General features: G+C 46.7%; 1 protein-coding gene across 2 annotated transcripts in view; it reads left to right on the top strand.

Annotated features, from left to right (window-relative positions):
• Positions 1-20054, top strand: part of NUTF2 (nuclear transport factor 2) — a 352918-nt gene that overhangs the window by 307574 nt on the left and 25290 nt on the right. The window lies entirely within an intron of this gene.

Below are 20054 nucleotides of genomic sequence, written 5' to 3'. Positions count from 1 at the left end.
TAGGGCATAACTATCTGTGACAATTGTACCCTTAAATGTGTGTTTCCATTGGTGTGGCGCAGCATGGAATTCATTTAACGCATGTTTACTTCACCAAAGCGTCCCCCTTTGCTTTTGGTGGAAGCATTTCGTGTTGGTGCTTGGTGCTGTGTTGCACATGCTCATAACAGTGCGTGTTTTGCCTAATAACAAGGTTAGATTGTGAGCACTTAACATCAGTCATTTCAGTGCGGGGGCATTCATTAGGTTTCCTTTAAACGCATTTAGTTTGAAATGGATCTGTCAATATTGTGGGTGTATGGAAAAACATGAAAAGTATGCTATCCCAAAAACATTTGTTATACTGCTTTTTGCTCAACAAATTTCTTTGCAAATTGAGGATACTGTTTTCTTGTGACCTCGAAGCATAACCAGCCAATTCCATGCTGCAACGCCCACAGTAGCCTAAAGCAAAGGTCCTAATTTATCGCAATCACTTCATGTTGATTATTACAATCTATTTTCAATAATATTGTTAAATGTTGAAACTGATCCAATTTATTTAGTTAAACATAAGTAGTCATCCCTTTTGTAGCAATCGAACCCATTGGCCGTACACTGTTGTCAGTAACCATGCTTAATTTAAAATGTACTTTATTTCAGAGCTCATAAGGTTTTTCTTGTCACCATTGCAGTTGAACGTACAATTAAAGGGAAGACTGCACTCGGATAGGAAGATTGCAGTGGTATATCCAGAACCCACATGCACTCCCTCTGTTCCAGCTTGTTGACAACCTTGCTTTTGTGGCATGCCCGGCGAGCAACTGTTCCTTGCGTTCAGTATTTTAAAAAAAGCTTACATTTTGAAAGGTGCCCATGCCAGTACTGCCTCATCCCACTTCCTACCTCACTAGTGCCCAGTTGCCAATTCTTTTCTGCCTTGTGTTGGATCGGTTATGCAGATGCGTTTACCCTTTTGGTTTGCAGTGCTTTTTCCTCCACTTTTATTTTTCTTTAAAATATATGGAATATTATATTTTAGGTGATTTACTTTCAAGCATGGGGAGCTTGCTTTGTATAGGAATTAATAATTGAGAGAGCATCTTACCTTGATTTTTTTTTCAAAGATGTCTTTTTATTTTCCCACCTCTTTGTTGTTGTGATTAAGCAGTACTTCATCCAAGCCATTCCCCAATATGCTTGTTGGTGCTCTCGTGTACCTGTTCCGAAAATGCATGTCTTGTCTTGGAAAGCTGCATCTGTTTGCCACAGTCACTTTCTGTGCAGCATTCACTCGGATCCCTTTATAGCAGACTGATTTTCACATGAAAAGTAAAGGTAGAGTTCCTTTCTCATAGGTTATTAACGTTGTCCTTGTTATGGGAAACTGTTAATATGTTAGGGGGGAGGAGGGGTTGTGGCTTTACAGTGTGCCATGCAGAAGCCAATGTTTTAGGCTCCAGAGATGCACGCTCCAAACCAAGGCCTCATGTCCATTCCCATACTGGCATAGGGCATAGAGGGATGCAGTGAGGCACTTCAATAGGGCCCTGCCTTGGTGAAGGATGGAGAGTGCCCTAAATGGCAGCTGCACTTTCAACGATTAGGCTTCCCAGTACCACTAAGGACCGTAGAGTTTGTGGCGCAGGAAGTCTGAAATATTCAGACTATGTGCCCCCATTCTGCTGGTGGATGTATGTGGTACTAAGATGCTAGGGGGCCTCGCAGAATCAGTCCATGCTTAGATTTGCCATCCCTGGTTTTCTTCTTCCTGCCTAGCAGTCATGTGTCCCAGATTTGCATGCTGCAGCCCAGATCACTGACTCAGCGGTGCAGAGAAACTAGCGCCCCACCACCTCGACAACCCATGTCTCACTACATATATGGAGGCCTCTGCATAAGGGAACACAGCCTAAAGAATATATTGTCTACACTCCCCAGCATCTCAAGCCCTTTTGCCCCAGACTATGGCACTTAGTGGGACGCAGAATGTACAAGTGAGGCTCAGCAACCAGAACTAGACAGGAATTAGTCTCGTGCCTTTTTAGTCACCAATAGCTCACCAGACGTTCCTCATCTTTGCTGGTGCAGTGGTCCCATCCCAGATTCGAGGAGCAGGCAGCCTTCTGGAGGACAAGACTTTGCAGCACTTCAGCAAAGAAGTTTGCTTCATTTCGGAGGTCCTGCTAAGGGCTAGATTGTTGGCTTACATTTGGCAAGAGACCCGAAGTCTTCTGTGCAGATCTCAGAGACAGCATTTCAAGTGTGTGACACATCCCTGGCCACCAATGATGTGTTGCTGCGGTGGGACCGCAAGGCCTCAGCTTGGTGACTGTTCTGGAGGTCCTACATTGTCAATGGAACACACGCATTTCTCGTTAGTCTGCAAGGTCTCCTGAATGGTCTGAGAATTTCTTAGCTGGCCACTGAAGGCATGTAAAATTGAATGTGTCTGAGGAGGCAAGGAACAGAAAGCGACTGATTTACTGAAAGCTGAATGCAGAGGTTAACAACTCTGCGTGTATTTTGTGCTACAGTTAACACCACGGGCAATTAACCTCCAAGTTAAAGAAATAAAGCTTGGGCACATCGGAAGCAGCACTTCTCTCCATGGGGCGACTCTAAAGTTAAGGGACACAATCGGCCCATATTAGACCTGATGCAAGCATCACATTGGAATAACATTTGCTTATTCAGAATCTCTTTTGAGGTAGAGCATCTTCATTTGTATGTAGGGCTTCTTAAAAATTCTGCATGTTACTGCTGATTCAGTCCTAACCTTGGACGGCAATCACTGGGAGGACTCGCCATGTTATGTTGCCAAATGTACGGTGACAGCGGCCTCTGGCCCGATTCGGGGACTGCACTATGTCTGCGTTAGAGCTAGATTTTACTATGGGCGTTCTTCTAGACACCTGACAAGATCTTGCATGATAATTACTTTGTAAGAAATTGTATTCAGGGGACAAACCTTAGATGTTTTTCGTATACAACATGACTTTGGGCACATTAAACATGGAAAAAAGATTCAGCACATGTAATTGGAAAGTTTCTGTGTGAAATTAATCCAGTAACATGGAAATTAAATGTCTCGCATATAGAAAGCAGAGAACAGAAAAATATACACAAATGGCCAACCTTGCACCTGCAACACTAACACCGACATGTAGAAACCTTTAGAATCTCCAATTGCATATCTATGGTATGCTTTTTTGATATTTTATTTCTATCGCGCTCGTACACAAGTGTTTCAGAGCATGACAAGGCAACAGGGGAGAACAAAAACCGCGATCTTACTAGGCCCAGTGACATTGAGAATGCGCAAGTGCATGGGAAAGGGGGAGGAGAAAAGTGCATGGAAGGAGGGAGAAGAGGAAAGTGCGAAGCAGAGGAGAAACGGATAAATAATAAAGGCAACAAACAGTGGTAATGCAGCCAGCAATTACAAGTGCTAAGTTTAAGGTAGCAGACAGGGTAGGTCTGATAAGCGCAGGAAGAAAAAGGGGGGGCTGTATGGGTACAGATACAGACCCCAGTGCAAGGGGTGGCCCGGATGCACAGCAAGAGGGTGGCAGGGTGAGCAGGTACCTGGGCCCGAAGGACAGAGGGTGGCCAGGTGCACAGTGCCAAGAGAGAACAGATCAGCAGGGGAGAGGGGGAGCGAAGGCAGAAGAAAGGAGAAAGGTCTTGAGGTGCTTCCGGAACCGGAGATGGTTCTCAAGTTTTAGAGTGGCAGGGAGGCTGTTTCAGAGGGAGGCCCCAACTGAAGAGAGATCTACCCCCACCTCGTTTCTTTGAAAAACGACTGACCCGGAGGGAGTTGGAGGTAGAGGAGCGAAGAGCTCGAGGGGGGAGGTATTTGCAGAGGGATGGCTGAAGGTATTTTGGACCCAGGCCCCAGAAAGCCTTGTGGACAATGCAGAGGGTTTTGAATTTAATCTTTTCATCCACTGGGAGCGAATGGAGAGATTTCAGAGCTGGAGAGATACGATCCCAGGGCTTGAGGCCAAGGACAAGTCTCACAGTCCTGTTCTGGATTAGTTGCAGAGGGCGGAGAGTAGAGGCAGGTAGATTTAGAAAGAGGCTGTTAAAATAGTCCAAGCTAGAGAGAACCAGAGCTTAGGATACCATGAGCTTCTTGGGGAAGGAGAGGAAAGGCAGAGTACCTCTGAGGAGGTGCAGTCGGAAATTCGACTTTTTAGAGACATCAAAGAGGTGGGTGGAGAAGGAAAGGGTGGAGTCAAAGATGACCCCGAGGTTCTTAGCCTCGCAAGTGGGGGTAGGAGGAGGGCCAAGGGAGGCCGGCCAGAGAGTGAGGGAAAAGGATGGTGAAAGTCTGCCGATGAGGAGGATCTCCGTCTTGCTGGCATTCAGACAAAGATCATTGGTGGAACACCAATCTTGAATGGCAGTTAGGCAATCAGAGATGAGAGAGGGAGAGGAGGTGACAGAGGGCAGCCTGAAAATGAGTTGTGTTGTCAGCGTAACACTGGAAATTTGAGCAGAAAGTGCCAATGCAGTGGGCAAGAGTTGCCAGGTATTAGTTGAAAAGCCAGGGCGAGAGGTTAGACCCCTGGGGAACACCACAGGTAGAGAAGAAGATGGATTAAAGGAAGGACCCAAATTTGGACCTGGGAGGGTTGATCTGAGAGGAAAGAGGTCAGCCAGGCCAGAGTTGCATAGTGTTGCATAGGAGTCAACTGACGGTCTCATCTAGGTAAATCATGGACTTCCGGATTTTAATGGCCTTCTACATCAAGCAGCCTATTTAAAAAAATAACACGTACTTAGAACGAAGCTGCAGTAAAGCCATCAAACTATGGTCCTGTTTCTTCCCTGCTGTAACCTTTGCAGCTCCACGAAATGCCCTTTTCAAAGGTAACAATGTAACTTTTGGTACACCCTTCAACTGTCTTATCACCATGGCTTGTGTCAGTCTCACATTTTTAAGCTAGGAGGGACAGTGTCATTTTCGTCAACGGGTGTAACTAATAGACAACCTGTGCCTAATTTCCCACGTGCAGCATTTTCCTCTGGTTAAGTCAGGATAAACTGTTTTTAATGCATGGCATCCTTCCACCGATACCGTTCAAGTGACCGAATCCAATGTTTTTGAGGAATAAGTGACCACATTTGTGTTTATTTTTTTTACCGGAAAAAAAAGTTTAAAATATGTGAGGGTGGGGTAAGGGATATTAATAAAGGTAGGGGGGGGGCTTTGGGGCGTCTCCCCACTCAATACAAAAATTAAAAAATTCAGTCACTTCACTCTTTTCAAAACATGGATTTGGTCAAATCACCTACATCCTTCTCCCACAGATTCCTCATCTTCTGATATAGCTCCATTGGCACAGTTGGCATCAAACATTTTAATCCAGCCAGTGGCATCATGTGCTTTGGCACAAAGCATGTAACTGTAGTTCATTACTGTTCTAGGAATGCCAACGATCATGGTACAAATAGGTAGCATGACGCCCCGGACCTCGGTTCTTTTTTTTTTTTTGCACACTGCTTTGGGAACGTTTCTCATTGGATTTTTCTCTGCATCATTCCGTCCTAACCATTTCAGGCTCTTTCAAAATGTTGGGATTCAAGTGCTGCCCCTCGAAGATATTGTTCACTGTGGCCGCCCCACCCCCATAAAATATGTATGGTGTTCAATGGCGGAACACATCTCAGTGATTCCTGTCGGGCATGAATCCCAAAGCGATCCTTAATCTTGCAACCACATTGGCTGCAATACTAACTCTACCGAGACCCTTTCCAGAAGTCGATTGAAGGCGGGGAGGGTGTCTGAGCTTCCCACACCCAAAGAATAAGCTTACGGAGATGCGGAACAAAACACATAAGGTAGTACTCTAGGAGCAGGTAGTTTTAATTCTTGTCGGCCCACAAAATGCAAGAGCACCATACCTCCACCTATGAGTGTGAGAACTTCAGGCTTACAATGCTCGTGATTTTCTCAAAAGCACCAACCGTCCCGTAGCTTGAAGCTGACTCTCACACAGGGTCCCACTGTACCTACGTACACTGGCAGGGAACCAGAGAGTGTTGTCTGTAAGCTTCAGGGCTACAACCCCATGCCAACAAAGAAAATTGTGATTGAAGCAACTAGAACATCAATAATGGAAGCCCCTGTGCCTACTGTGTTGAAGCAGGGTGTAGTCAACTTCCTTCAGCTGTACTTGGGTAGGGTATACTGCTCCCTGGCCTCCAGAAGCAGATGCTTCCAATTATGTATGACATTTATGACTAGGAAGGTGCGCTTGATACCTCTTGGGCTCAAACCCTTGAGGCAGACCTATGATCGGGGCAACGTCAGCCTGGAGGCCACAAGTTACAAAGGAGTGTGACTGCCCCTCTACTGAGAACAAACATGGGTCAAATGGGTCATGTGCATCTGGCGGCCACAAGGTTTGTCAGGGGCGGAGGGATAATCCAACCTTCAGAGAGCTGGACCTTATCGACTTTGCTGTTGACCTTAGGGATGTGATCCGGTTTGTCTAACCCCAGGCCTGTATGTAGCTAAGGCCTCACAATATGACATCCGAATGCAGCTCTCTGGCAGACTGTTCAAAATGTGGTGGATGCATTGGGGCTCTAGCCTCTGTCTAAACAAGTGCAACGTGAAGAAGTTGTACAGATGCCCTCAAAGAGAAACTGTCCTACCTTTTACCTGTTGCCATAACAGTAACTATGTCGGCGAACCTCTTGTTTGGCGATGAGGCCTTGCCTAGATCTAGCAAATACAAAGGTGGCCTCAATGGATATGAGCTACCTATTTTGAGCATGCTTTGTCCAAAAGCTTGCTGGCTCAAGCTGCCACTGCTAACTCAAAGGGACCAGGATTAAAAAGCTGGTACAGGACAGTAAAAATGCGCTGGAAACAGATTGTGTAGCCAGGGCCATGGAGACAGCTACCATATTTTCCAGGTATTTGTGGCTGAAAACTGTTGGCTTTGCTGACGTGCAGGCTAACTGACTAGACATGCCTTTTGACAGAGCCTAACTTTTCGGAGCAAGTGTCGGAGAAATATAGAGCTTCAAAAGTCACTTCCAAGTCCCTAGGATTGGCAGTTGATCAACCAACGAGTCCGCGGTTGCTTGCCCCCGCGTTTCCAAACTTTTGCACAACGAGGGAAGTCTCAGATCACTGAGTCTGAGATGGTGCACTATGCTCGCAAGAGGTGTAGGTGCCCAGAGGTCTGAATGTGTCCCTCAGAAGTTTTTCCTAATGGGACAACTCTCCCGCCGAAACGTGTACCATGTGCAAGGGGGCTGTATTGATTTACATGTTAGACCAATATCTATTGAACAGACATTCACAGGCCAGCAATTGGACTTTATAAGCTGACCGAGTTCCCCCTGTCACGTTGGCACCTGCAAGATGAGATGCTTCCATGAATAGAAGCAACTCCAGGACCTAGATACTTACAGGTCCCACAAACCTTTTTCAACTTTTTTGACTCTTACATGCACCACACATGGAGCATGGCCTAAATCTAGAACCATTAGTTGTCTAGATTATTGAAATTTATTTTCGCATATTGTTTTCAGATGTTATTCTGATATTCTCAAATATTCTACTTAGTTATTCATTGTCTAGATTACTGAAATTTGTCTCTGACACATTGTTTCTTTAAATGTATACTTAGTTATTCATTGTCTAGATTACTGAAATTTGTCTGACACATTGTTTCTTTAAATGTATTTCCTTGATGTTGTTTTTTTCTTTGACTTAAACCTTCTATGTTTACAACCCTTACAAATTTGTCTCATATATATTGTTTCCAAATGTGTTCCTTTGAGTTTTGTTTCAATACAAACTTTTTACATTCACAACTTTTGACACGTGTGAGTCTCCTTATTCGATCTTTCTTCTTTCTGGACAAACTCTTGGGTTACGAACCTAGGGATTCATTCCCTTAGCAAAATCCAATCAGGCTCCCCGATTTCCATTTTTGTTTCACTCACTGACAAGAATTGGGTAGTAGCCTTGATGGTAGTAGTTCTACTTTCTTTTGTTTTTGCCCAGAGGTCTGAGCCAGCCTTCAGTGCCATTGGTGAAACCTTTTAATTTCTCACCCCTGCACTACGAAATGCTGTGCAGTGTGAAGGAATCAAGAGTCGGACACAGACACCAGGTTCAAGGTAGTTTAACAAAGTTTTATTAACTCAAAAGGCAGGATTGAGTAATGCCTAACGTGCCCTATTCTAAAGTGTGATTTCCCTACCTAAAGAAAACTAACAATGGTCTGCGTCAGGAAGTCCAAAATAATGATCTGTGTTCCCAAAACCTATACTTGCCCTCACAATGACATGCATACCAATGTGTAGGGATGTTGACATAAAAACTGAATAGTGTTCAAAATAAAGTTTAGAACTTCCTCTAGCGCTTGGCTTGCAATCCGCTTCCCCTTCTTCCCCAAGTTCAAAACAGTCCACAAGGGCCAGGGGTATCCTATCCCTTCCCCAAGAGTTCAAATCTTCCAGCTTTCAAAATAACACCTGACTTTAAAATCACCTAAAAGGTTATTGCAAAACACAAGCTTCTTTATTTGTTTTCTCAGTGGCTTTTCCATTCAGGGTAACCCGGTCTAGGCACAGTTGTCGGACGACACAGTCCACCCATTATAGGTCACGCATCAAATAACATTTTGTGACTGCTTTTCCATCAACACCAATCCACTGCTTCTCAACAGTGATGCTTGCTTCATTCGCATTTCACACTCTCCTGACACTATCGTTGGTGCGACACCATGCACTTGTTACACGTGCTTCTGTTCTCTTGGCTCTTGCCAATGCTTGTTTCCTTATAACATATAGTTCCTTGAACTCTCTTGGCTTTGGTTAATGCTGGATTTCACATATTGTACAACTTTGTGCTCTATTGGCTTTGCTAGCACTTGTTTCACAGGTAATACTGTTCCTTGTAATTTGGCTATTGCCAATGCTTGGTTTCTCATTTTGGAGTTCATTGTTTCAGTACAGTTCACATACTTCCTTTCATTAAGATTCACAAGCTTCCTTTCACCACACTCAAGGTTCAAGAATGTTCACAACTTGCTTTCATTTCGTTCAGTATTCAGTTGCCTTGTATCTGCTTTCATATTATATTCAAATAGCAATGCGTGCTTCCGTTTAAATCCTTGTCCATTACTTAATTTCTATGTCCGCCTGCCAGCCCTTTAGAGGACCGTTTCAAGCTTGTGAAGGTACAGGCCTTAGCCATTCAGGAGTTGTGCCCATAGACCTTCAGGATCCTTATTTCCATGTGCCCATCCACCAGAATTACAGGAAGGTCCTAAGGTTTGTAATTGGCAAGACTCACATTTTATCATGCTTTCTTTTGGCCTACACGCTTCGGGAGGTAAAAGATGCACATCTTTCCCTACCTGGACGACACAAGGCCAGGTCCCCTGAGCAAGCGGTTCCCCTCTAGATCGCACATGCTGCCTCCTGCAAAGTTTAGGCTCCTTCCTCAACTTCAGCAAGTCCCAGATGACCCTTTCTCAGTCTCAGAGGCTCCTTTCCATCTGAGTGGTGTTCGATTCCCGATCGGGGAATGAGTTTCCTCCCAAGGACAGAGTTTCGAATATCTTACAGATGGTGAAATGCTTCTAGAACTAAGAGTTGCAAACCCTAGCCTTTCTGCGCCTTCTGGGTCTGATGGCATCCTGCATTTTCTTGGTGTTACAGGCATGGCTTATGGTGGGATCATGTTAGTGGTCCCGCCGATTGCACTGGTCCCAGTTCTTGGGCGACATGAGGGGTGGAGGTGTCTGGTCTGAGTTTTGACTTGAGTAGCCATAGATCTGTCATGGCAGGTCCGAAGGGACAATTTCATGGCAGGGGACCAGTCTGGGAACTGGCCAGAGATGACAGTTGTGACGGATGCTTCCCTGAAAGGCTGGATGTACCCACCTGAGGGGAATCTCTTGAGAATGGGATGTGGCTGATGCCGGAGTCCAGGTTTACAGCTGTGAACAATCTGGCTTGCCCTGAAGGCCTTCCTCCCTTCCATCAAGTGGATAAGTGTCCTGATACTGACGGACTACATGGTGGCCATGCACTACATTTACAATGGGTAAGAGGTGTAGGGTTGCTACCCCTTTGCAAAAAGGTGATGCAGCTTTGGTTGGAGAATCAGATCATCTTATCCACTGCTGAGCTGGCCTGAAATGAGAATGTGGTGACAGCTGCTCTGTGCAGGCAGAGTTTGGTCTCACACGGGTGGGAGCTGTGCCAGGAGGTTCTTGCGAAAAATATTCGGTGATTGGGGTGCCTTTTAAGTCGATCTGTTCACCTCCAGTGTCAACAGGAGGTGTGAGCGGTTATGCTCCCGGGGATTGTCCCGCATGAGGGGGGCTGGGGAGATGCTTACTTGATGGAATGTATTTTTGACCTCTAAGTATTCGCACCGATTCCATTCAGCCTGCAGGTTCTCGGGAGGCCCAGAGATACAAGACCATTAATTCTGAGGATATGGTATGCAAATCTCTTTAAACATCTGCCCACTGAAAGGCCACACGCTGAGAGGGGGACTACTGTCGAAGGGTGGGGGAGATGCAGGTCCTTCATCCCAATCTTATCACCTTGAACTTCCATGCCTGGCCGTTGAGAGGCTTGGATAAAAGGATAGGGACTGGCCCCAAGAAGTCATGGAGGTTCTCCTCTCCAACTGCCGATGTAAAACTTTTCATCTGGTTTGGCGAGAGGATATGTATCTTGTTGCTAGCTCAACTGCAATTCCTTTCGTCGCTCGCTCGAAGTGGCTTGCAGATAAGGATAGTGAGAGGCAGCAAATTCCATGTTCAAAAGAACGCCTGAGCAGGGCCCATACTTTGAAACTCCTATGGTTCTTTAATTTCCCCAAGGCTTATTTTATGTTTTTCACTTTTCCTTCACTCCCCACTCCCCCCCACCCCCCCCCACCACACACTCCCTTCTCCCCCCCTACCCCCAAGGCATTTATCAATTTACATGGATCGAAATTAAGATTGGATAACCAGGAGCCTTTGCTGGGGAACAAGGAGCGTTCCGCAAATCTTAACTTTCACATAAGATGCATACCTATCATTTTGCCCATTATTTATGATCCCTTATGCTTTAAGGGTCATGTAGATGTGTCCTAATGTTTATAGATTGTCCCAAATACTGTTAAATTCACATAGGTGTGTGTTCAGCATCAGTTGGCATAGGGAGTCAAAAGTAGCTCCTGGTGGCTGTGGGTGTGAAGCTAACCAAGCACTTCTAGGCTACAAGCAGGAGATAAATAGCTCTCAGCTCTCCTCAATTTCGAACCCTGAGGTGGATATTGCCCAGGGATTTGAACTTGGCCCTTAATTTCCTAATGGGCTTACACTTTGAGCCAATGCATTTTTTTCCGCTCAGACTGCTAGCTCTGAAGACGGTGTCCTGGTGGCAATAATATCAGCCAGCAAAGTAAGCAAGCTTCAAGCACTGTAGGTAAAGCCACTGTATCTGGTTTCTCCAGATCAAAGATTACCCTGAAGGTCAGACTCTCCCTTTTGCCTATTGTGGTTTTTGAATTTCACCTGTCAAAAGTACACCTGCCTTTGCTTTATCCAACTCTGCAGACCTCGAAGTAAGGAAGACTATATTGATTAGACCCCAAAAGGGCTTTGCGTTTCAATGTTGCTGGATGGAGGGAGTTCATGAAAAGGTGGCCATCGGTTCGTAGCATATGCAGGCGCTAAACTGAGAATGGCAGTGTCTAAGCAGACCTTATGTAGGTGGATAAGCCTCTGCATCTCCAAATGTCAGAAAGAAGTTCCCTCAGAGTTGAGGACACATTCCGCTAGAGTGGCTCTTCTAACAGAGGTGTCAATGTCTTGGGATTTTTGTCAGGTGGCTACGTTGGCCTATGGACATATCTTCCCCGAACATACCTGCCTGTACTCAATGGAGTTGTGTGCTATGTTAAAGGATATTTATACCGCACACCACCACCACCCGAGTGGTCCCCTGGCAGATCTGAAAAGCAAGAGGGGTAAGGTGGGGTTGGGGGAGGCGTAAGAAAGTAGGACGGAGCAGGACGGGGAAAAAAGCGTGAGCTGTGATGTGGTGTTGGCAGCTTCAGTTCAGTGTGAATGTTCAGTCGGTAGTGGTCATGTGCTGTTGTGCAAGGCTATGTGTGGTTTGTTTCGTTGCGGTGTAGTGAGGTGCGTGTTTTTCTTTTGCGATGTAGAGGTACGTTGTGTTTGAGAGGTGCATGCAGAGGGATGAGTTTCTTTTAGTGGGGTTGGTTAATGGTGATACTTTATCACATCCCCTCAGTTGTGGCCACCTGTGGCACATCCCTACAAGTGTTGTACATGGTCTTGTGCTAGGGTTCCCACTCCTATTTTCTGTGCAGAGTTCTGGGTTGTTGACAGGCCTTATTGGTGGTAATACCTCCTTCAACCCAAGTGTTCAGATTAATGGATGTCTACATCAATTTCTCCCCTGGCACATGCTTGTGTGCAGCCACCATGGCCTCCCTATGCCCCTTGAGGGCATGGGGGGACCGCTTCCCTATTCACTTGGGCTCCCTGGGCGCCTTGGTTTATCTTTTCAGTTGCCACTCTTTCCCCTTGAATTCCGATTCCCTGTCTGTGGGTCAAATTAGGTTGGACCTGTCTCTCCTTTGCTTCCGGTCGGGTGCTCCTGGGTCTCGCTCTCATTCGGAGGCTTCTTTACTTACCTACTTTGTCATGGTCTGGCCTAGTCCCTGGCCTTTACATTTGTGTGTAAATTCCATGAGTGTAGGTGTTGCTCATTTGTTTTCGTCCCGTTCTGAGTTGAAGAGCCAGGTTGTTAGTTTTCTGAATTTTAGATGGTCCCTCATGGTTCGTATTTCTCTCGGGATGGAGTTCAAAAGTTCAGCGGCTAGGCAAGAGAATGCTGATTCAACTAGTCTTTTCCTTGTGTATGGTTTAGGTTCCAGGCGGATGTTGTTGCTGGATCTGAGTGTTCTGGGCGGCTGGTAAATGGTAATTTTATTTTGTATGAATTGTGCTCCTTGGTTGTGGATTGCTCTGTTATGCACAATATTTACAGTGTAATTTGTTTTTACTGGCAGCAGGTGTAGCATCTTTAGTACTGGAGTGATGTGGTCCATTCGTGAGAGTTTGGGAAGTCTGTCTGCTGCGTTTTCTATATGTTTCAGTTTCTTCAGTAAATAATCCGCCATTCCGAGGTATAGGCTATTGGCGCAGTCTGTCCTGGACATGAGGGAGATGATAGCAGTGTTTGGTTTGTGATGGAGAGGAATAGTAGAATCTTTATCGTGTGCAGGTGGAAGAAGCATTTCTTGATTATAGCGTTTACTTGTGGTTCAAAGGTTGGCTTGTTGTCCATTAAGATTTCAAGTTTTTTGACAATTTTTGATGGTGGGCGCTGTCTATAGTTCTGTGGGCCATGGGATGTATTGGTTGCTTCCTTTTGGATTTTGGATAGAATCATTGTTTCCTTTATTGCCTGGGTTTCACTTTGATGCTGTTCGTGTTCATTCGTAGAGTTCTTTTAGACAATCTATTAGCGTTGTGTTCTCCTTGTACATCTTCGATTTTGTAGATGATTTTGGTGTCATCTGAATAGTTGTAGCTTGTGAAGCTGTCTCTTTTGAGGAAGTTGATTAGTGGAGTCATGTAGATGTTTAAGACCAGTGGGTATAGGGAGTATTCTTGTACTCCACAGGTGGTGTCCCACAGTGCAGATTTGAATGGTTTTATCCATACTGTCTGTTCTCTCAGATAAGAAAGATTTAATCCAGAATTTCTTTCTGTTGATAAGGATGTTGTGGCTGACTGTGGTGCGAAAGCTGCAGAGAGGTTGAGTAGTATCAGTGCTGAGTTTATGTTGGAATTTTGTTCGTCCCAAATTGAGAGAAGTGCGGTCTGTCCCTCTCATGTGCCTGAAGCCGACTTGTGCCTGGTGCAATAGTTGGTGGTTTTCTACGTGTTCCAGTGTTTGTTGGTAGACCTAGGTCTCTAGTAGTTTTGCCGGATTGGGAATGTTTGAGATCAGTCTGTAGTTAGAGAGGTCTTCCACATCGCCAGTTGTAACTTTGTGGAGTGGTTTGATTTTATGCAGATTTGAAAGCCTGCAGTACTCTCCCTGTTCAGAGTGATTGGTTGAAGAGGTTTATGTGGCATTATAATGGTGTGCCCTGTGTCAGGATTGATGTACATATGTCAGGTGGGGAGGGGTCCATTGGGGATCCTGTTTTGTTGCTTTGTTTCAACAGCTTGAAGAGTTAACTGATATTTGTGTGAACCTTTACAGCTTTTTATGTGGCTCGGTGTAGGTAGGGCATGTTGTGCGGTCTGGTTGACTGGTCTACTTTGTATAATCCGATGTATGTCAGTGATTTTATTCTTGAAGTGGTCTGCGAGGTAATTGCATCGTTTTTGTGATGGTACCGGTGTGGTGTTACATCCAGGTGGATTTCTAATCTCATTAACAATGTTGTATAGTTCTTTCTGGCTGTTGGTGACTTTTATGATTCGGTTGTTGTAGTATTTCTTTTTGGCTTTGAAAGTTTACTTTTGTTATTTTCTGATTTGTTTTTAATAGTTCTTTTGTTATGGTAGTATTTCCTCCATTTCAGTACACGTGACCAGTTTTTATTTTTTCATTTGGCAGTGGTCGAAGTGTACAAAAAGTAGCAGTGGAACCATGTTCCCTGTTGGCCTGTCCCTCTCCCCACAAACCTTCATCGCAATGCTCCCTCCCACACAATACAAACACCAAACAAATGTGCCTGCTGCTTAAGGGAAATTTCAGTGCAGAGCACATAAGTGCAAGTTTGAAACTGCTTCCTATACTTATAAATAAATAAAAACAGTAACATTGCTTCAGCCTACTTCGACCACTGGCTCCTGCAGAAACAAATATTTCACACTGTCTTGGGTGAGGTTATGACTCCTGCTATAAAGTATCAGTAATATAGGACAGATCGATGCAGGACACCTTCCAGATCTGAGAGCTAATGGCTGCTGTTCTTAATCTTGCAACTGATGTACAATGATTCAATTCAGAAAAAAACGTGCAAGTAGTTTACTGCAATTTTGTTGACATTTACACTTCCCATTGGTTTTTCCTGCCTTACATTCTCCTTTTTTTTCTTTCGTTCCTGTCTTTCTCAGTTTTCTTCTCTCCTTACTTTATTTGCTGTCCAGCTATTTCCTCTTCATTGCCTTCATTAACCTCCTTGTCTCCTCTTTTTCTGACTTTCCTCATCTTTCTAACTAGCCCTTTGTTCTATCCATTTCCCTTCCATCTTTCCAGCTTGGTTTCATTTCTACACATGCTTTTTTTCCATCTATTGATTAACAAAAGCTCCTCCATGTTAAACTATCTTCATGTTGAAGTGGAAAATAAAGCCTATAATGGAAAGGAAGCCAAATAAAGAAAATAGACAAATGATGTAAATAAACTGAGAAATGGACAAAATATCACTGTACATGAAATAGTTGCACATCAGTGATTTGCATAACTTGATCACTGCACTTCACGTCATGTGTATCTATAATTTATGGATCTACGTGATCTGACCGCAGCTGATTTTCCTTTGGCCGAAAAGTTTGCATGTGAAATGTACGAACCACAAAAGGTTCGTACATTTCCCATGCGAACACATGTTCAAAACCCCTACATACCCCCCCCCCGACCCCTCCAACATAAACAAACCCTACTTACCTTTTCTTCGGGCTGTGTCCCTGCGGCGCGGGTTCCCTTTCACTTCCGTGATCGGGAACCGGCGCTGCGGGGTCCTTTTATTTTTTTTTTTTCTCAGCGTAGGGGTTTCCCCGCTCACTATACTGTGTGGTATAGTGAGCGAGGTGTTGCAGGGGACACCCCCGCAGCCCCCTTTTATTTTTTGTATTTCTTTTTTTCGGGTGTGCTGCGGGGGTGTCCCTGCAACACCCCGCTCACTATACCACACAGTATAGTGAGCGGGGTGTTGCGGGGGACACACCTGCAGTCTTTTTTTTTATATACTTACCTACAATGCTACCACCAAAGGTTCGAACTTTTGGTGTTCGAACCTTTGGTGGTAGCATTTTTCAGACTTTTTGTACAGTCGGACCTTTTCTTTTCGGTCCGATCGTACAATTCCATAATTTATATATAGGCATGTGGATCTGCTTGGATCACATGCTATGTATAGGCTGAAATCTAGTTTTAGCCGCAGAGTATTACATTATTTGTTTTTGAAACTCGAAATGGGAGTCGACGGGGCATACGAGTAATACCTAGTGTGACCTCCACTGTACCCATGGTACTTGATGAGTCGGGGTCCCTCAGATTGTGTTTTTTTTTTCCGCCATCCTAGTCTGACGCATATCGCAGATTCCCTTCGGCTGGCTGACGCCATTACTTATAAAAGTTGCTTTCTTTCTGTCCTTTCGACGACCGTACACCATAAGATCTCAGGCGATGGCGTTCTAGTATAAGACCATTCGGCGACCCCCATGTCAACTTTATCTGTGGCCTACCTATGCCCCAACGGGCCTCGGTCCTGTACTGTAGGGAGAGTGGAGGAGGTCGTAATCAATCTCATTTAGAGAATGCATAGTCCCATATACTTCCTTTTATTCAGCCAGTCTGCTTTCCTTCCATACTATGGAAAATAGACCTTCAAAATTCTGTCCTTTCTGTAGCAGGAAGTTTCCCTGGAAGGATTCACACAGATTGTGTACTTTGCCTCCCTAGGGAGCACTCTGAAAAACAGTGCAAGTCCTGCAAAATGTTTCGGCCAAAAACTTTAAAAGGCCTGAAAACTAAACACTGGGCTCAACACGCCATGCAGGCCCAGGTCTCCTCCAGCAATGGCAGCATCAGTGTCCTAAGTGAAGCCGTGGGTGACCGGGACCCGAAGGGTTCCCACGTGCGAACCCCCGACTCCAACAGGCAGGCCGGCGGTTCTGCTACCGAGATGACACCCGGTGGCTCAGGCACTTCCACTGCATGCCACACTAGGCACCCCTCCATGGCAGACAGTCGACCACGTTGTCGACCTTTAAGCCACATGCAGTGTTGAAGGGAAGGTCCAAAGAATTCCTGTCCTCTGGGCCATCGCGTTAGCGATCACCACAAGACGGGCCCCCGAAAGGTCATACTCCTACATCCCGTCCCCTTTCCTCCATACTTATGGGACATCTCTCCGTCCTGTGGGACGGGACCAGAGCACTTTGTAAAAATCATCCAAAACTTTTTCAAAAATGTCCTTCCTCTCTTTCTTGCGCGGGGCCCGGCATGTCCGTAACCCCGCCCACCATGGCTCCGCCCCACGCATCGCCCATCAGTCCTTTTCTCCGCTCGTTCAGGACTAGACGCACTCGCATCTGCAGAAGATTTTCTTCCTTTTTTCGTCTCTGGCTCTTGCTAGCGATCGTGTACTAGTCTGTCGTTCAAACTAGACTTTCCAGATTGTTCGTGTCACCGACGCTTCGCGAGGGCAGATCCCCATACTCTTTGTTTAGAGTGTTTGGGTCCGGATCACCGTTGGGACTCCTGTTTTTACTGTGATTCCCTTTCGGTCCGGGCTCTTCAGCGTCGGTTGGAGTGGTGAGAGGAGGTTTTCCGACGAACTCCTCCTTCGCATTTTCAAGCGTTCATCGACGAAAAGAGACGCCCGGTAAGTTCCTTACTTCTCAGAGCACCCCGGCCGGGAAACACCTTTCCGGGTTCCTCCCGGGCCGAGAGGGGCATTGATCGCTCTGTCACCGGGGTTCGCCCTGAGGTGCCCGTTGGGCCTAATAATTATACCAGAGTTTTCTCTGAGGGTCTCCGTAAGGGGCCTGTGGATACCGGAGTACACTCCGAGGCCCCTCCTGTGGGGGCTGCTTGTAGACCCAGTTCTACTGAGTTGTGTGGTACCGGAGCTTGCTCTGAGGCCCCTCCGTCGGCTTCCCTCAAATAAGACCGGGGTTTGTCCTGAGGCCTCGGCGGGGCTTGGTGTTACCGAACGGATGTTTGAGGCCTGCGCTAGTAAGGCTGTTACCGGACCTGGGTCCGAGGTCCCTCGCACAGAGCTAAAGTTACCAACATTTCTGAGAGGCCTGGCAAGGCCTTATCGATGAAAGTTGTTTCTTGTGGCGACGCCAGAACTGTTGAGGGGGCAAAGAAGGAAAGTTCTTCCTTTACCGGCAGCGCCGAGGTCCTTCCTGAGAAGGCTATTTTGGCTATTGGTATGTCGCAGAAACATTCCAGGCCACATAGTACCGGCTCAGCCGAGGTTCCTTATGTTAAGGCTAAAGTTAAGACCCCTGATCCATCGACGGGGACCCCTGCCTCACTTCCTCGTGTGCCGCAGTTCCCCTCGGGTGATGACAAAATGGTGGCCGTTCCCGCCACGACCGCAGCAGCCATTTTGGGTGCTACCCCTACAACTACGCCATCGGCCTCCGGTGTAGGGCTTGGAGCTCTGGGTGAAGATAGGGTTCCTTGTGCGCATCCTTATCAGCCAGTCTGACTGGAACGCTCGGATGCCCCTTCCGCACAATGTTTCGTTGCCTGCGGGGTCGGCACCTTAGATTTATGTGGATATGTCGGTGGATGGGCCGGTGTGACACCCTTCCCCGTTATGTCCCTGGAATTATCCTCCTCATGAGAGGCCTCCTCTGGTTCCAAAACAGTCCTCGGAGGACGCCTTTTTCGGCAAATTTCAGACACTCATGCGTACCGACCCCATGAGGGAATATTTCAAAGGGCTTTTTAGGGAGATATGTCTGCCTGTGCCTCCGGCTCCACCCGTTCCTCCGGTGGTTCTGCCGGCGCCTCCCTTGCCTACGGTGCCTTCCCCGACTCTTCCGCCTTTGCCCCCATTCTCCCCCGTGGACAAGGCGGCGCCCGACACGGCTCAGCAGGATCCTGACCCGTCGGATGACGCGCAGGGCGATCAGGACAACGAGGACCTGCCCCGCTCTATTAGAGCTTTTCATGACCGGGTACTGGACATGATGTGCTTCTTGGATGTTCCGGTGCCCGAGGCACCCGCTCCGCAAGAGGGCGTGCTTTCTGGGGCCTTCACCCTGTCTCCTTTGGCGCGTACCGGCCTGTTCTTGCAGGACGACGTTCTGGCTGAGGTCCGCAGGGTCTGGGAAAAGCCACACTCTGGACTTTTCGTCAATAAGAAAATTGACACGCGATGCAGGCTACATTATTCGGAAGAGGTAGCCCTGTCGTCTTGTCCGCCCCCCTCCTCCACAGTGGTGGCCACGGCTACTTTACAGTCCAGGCCTGCAGCATCCTCTTCCACGACGGCTACTCTGGTTCTGGGAAAGGAGGATAAGCTTCTTGATTCCCTTGGGAGGAAGATTTTCCCCAACTCGGCCTTGCAGCTCCGGCAGGCCAATGCCGAACTGGTGTTAACGGGCGCTAATATGCGGATGTGGAAGGTCTGTCGGAGTTCGAGGAGTTCATCCCGGTCGAGAAGCTGGAAGACTTTAAAGCGGGATTATCTGACGCCATGGTCTTGGCCCAGGATCTCCTGGAGGCTGCGGCCCATCACGTAGACACCTCGGCTCGGTGCCTTATGCTGGGGGTTGATATCTCACAACAGGCGTGGCTGCATGCCACCAAATTCTCAAAGGAAGTGCAGGACAAGGTGTTGGACCTTCCATTTGGTAAGGAGCTCTTTCATTCTACAACAGATGTAGAGCTGATCAAGACGAAGGCTAGCACTCAGACAGCTAAGTCCTTGTCAGTCCTTGTTAAAAACCCCTTTTAAAACCCAGAGAACGTTGTCGCAAAGTCGACCCTCCTCTGGCTTTAGGGGCTTCCTAGACCGGAAATCTCGCAGAGTGGATACCCCTTTGGGGAATAACCGCCGGAGGCAACAACGGACTTGGTTTTTCTCCCTCTCCTCAGCCGCCTCCTCAGGTTCAGGTGGCAACACCACCGAAAAACCTACAAAATGAGGGTTCTCTGCGCCTGCTCGAGACCCCGTGGGAGGACGGAAAAAAATCCCCACGACGACTAGCATATCTCAATAATTAGTGCTTGTGGAAATAATTACCCATAGTACAATCTTCACACCGTAAAGCATCCCGTCCTGATGAAGG

This window comes from Ambystoma mexicanum, chromosome 1p (genome assembly GCF_040938575.1).
Source record: "Ambystoma mexicanum isolate Mex_15411 chromosome 1p, UKY_AmexF1_1, whole genome shotgun sequence".
Taxonomy (NCBI): domain Eukaryota; kingdom Metazoa; phylum Chordata; class Amphibia; order Caudata; family Ambystomatidae; genus Ambystoma; species Ambystoma mexicanum.
Note: the sequence above shows the minus strand (reverse complement) of the source record. Positions and strands in the feature narration are given on the sequence as shown.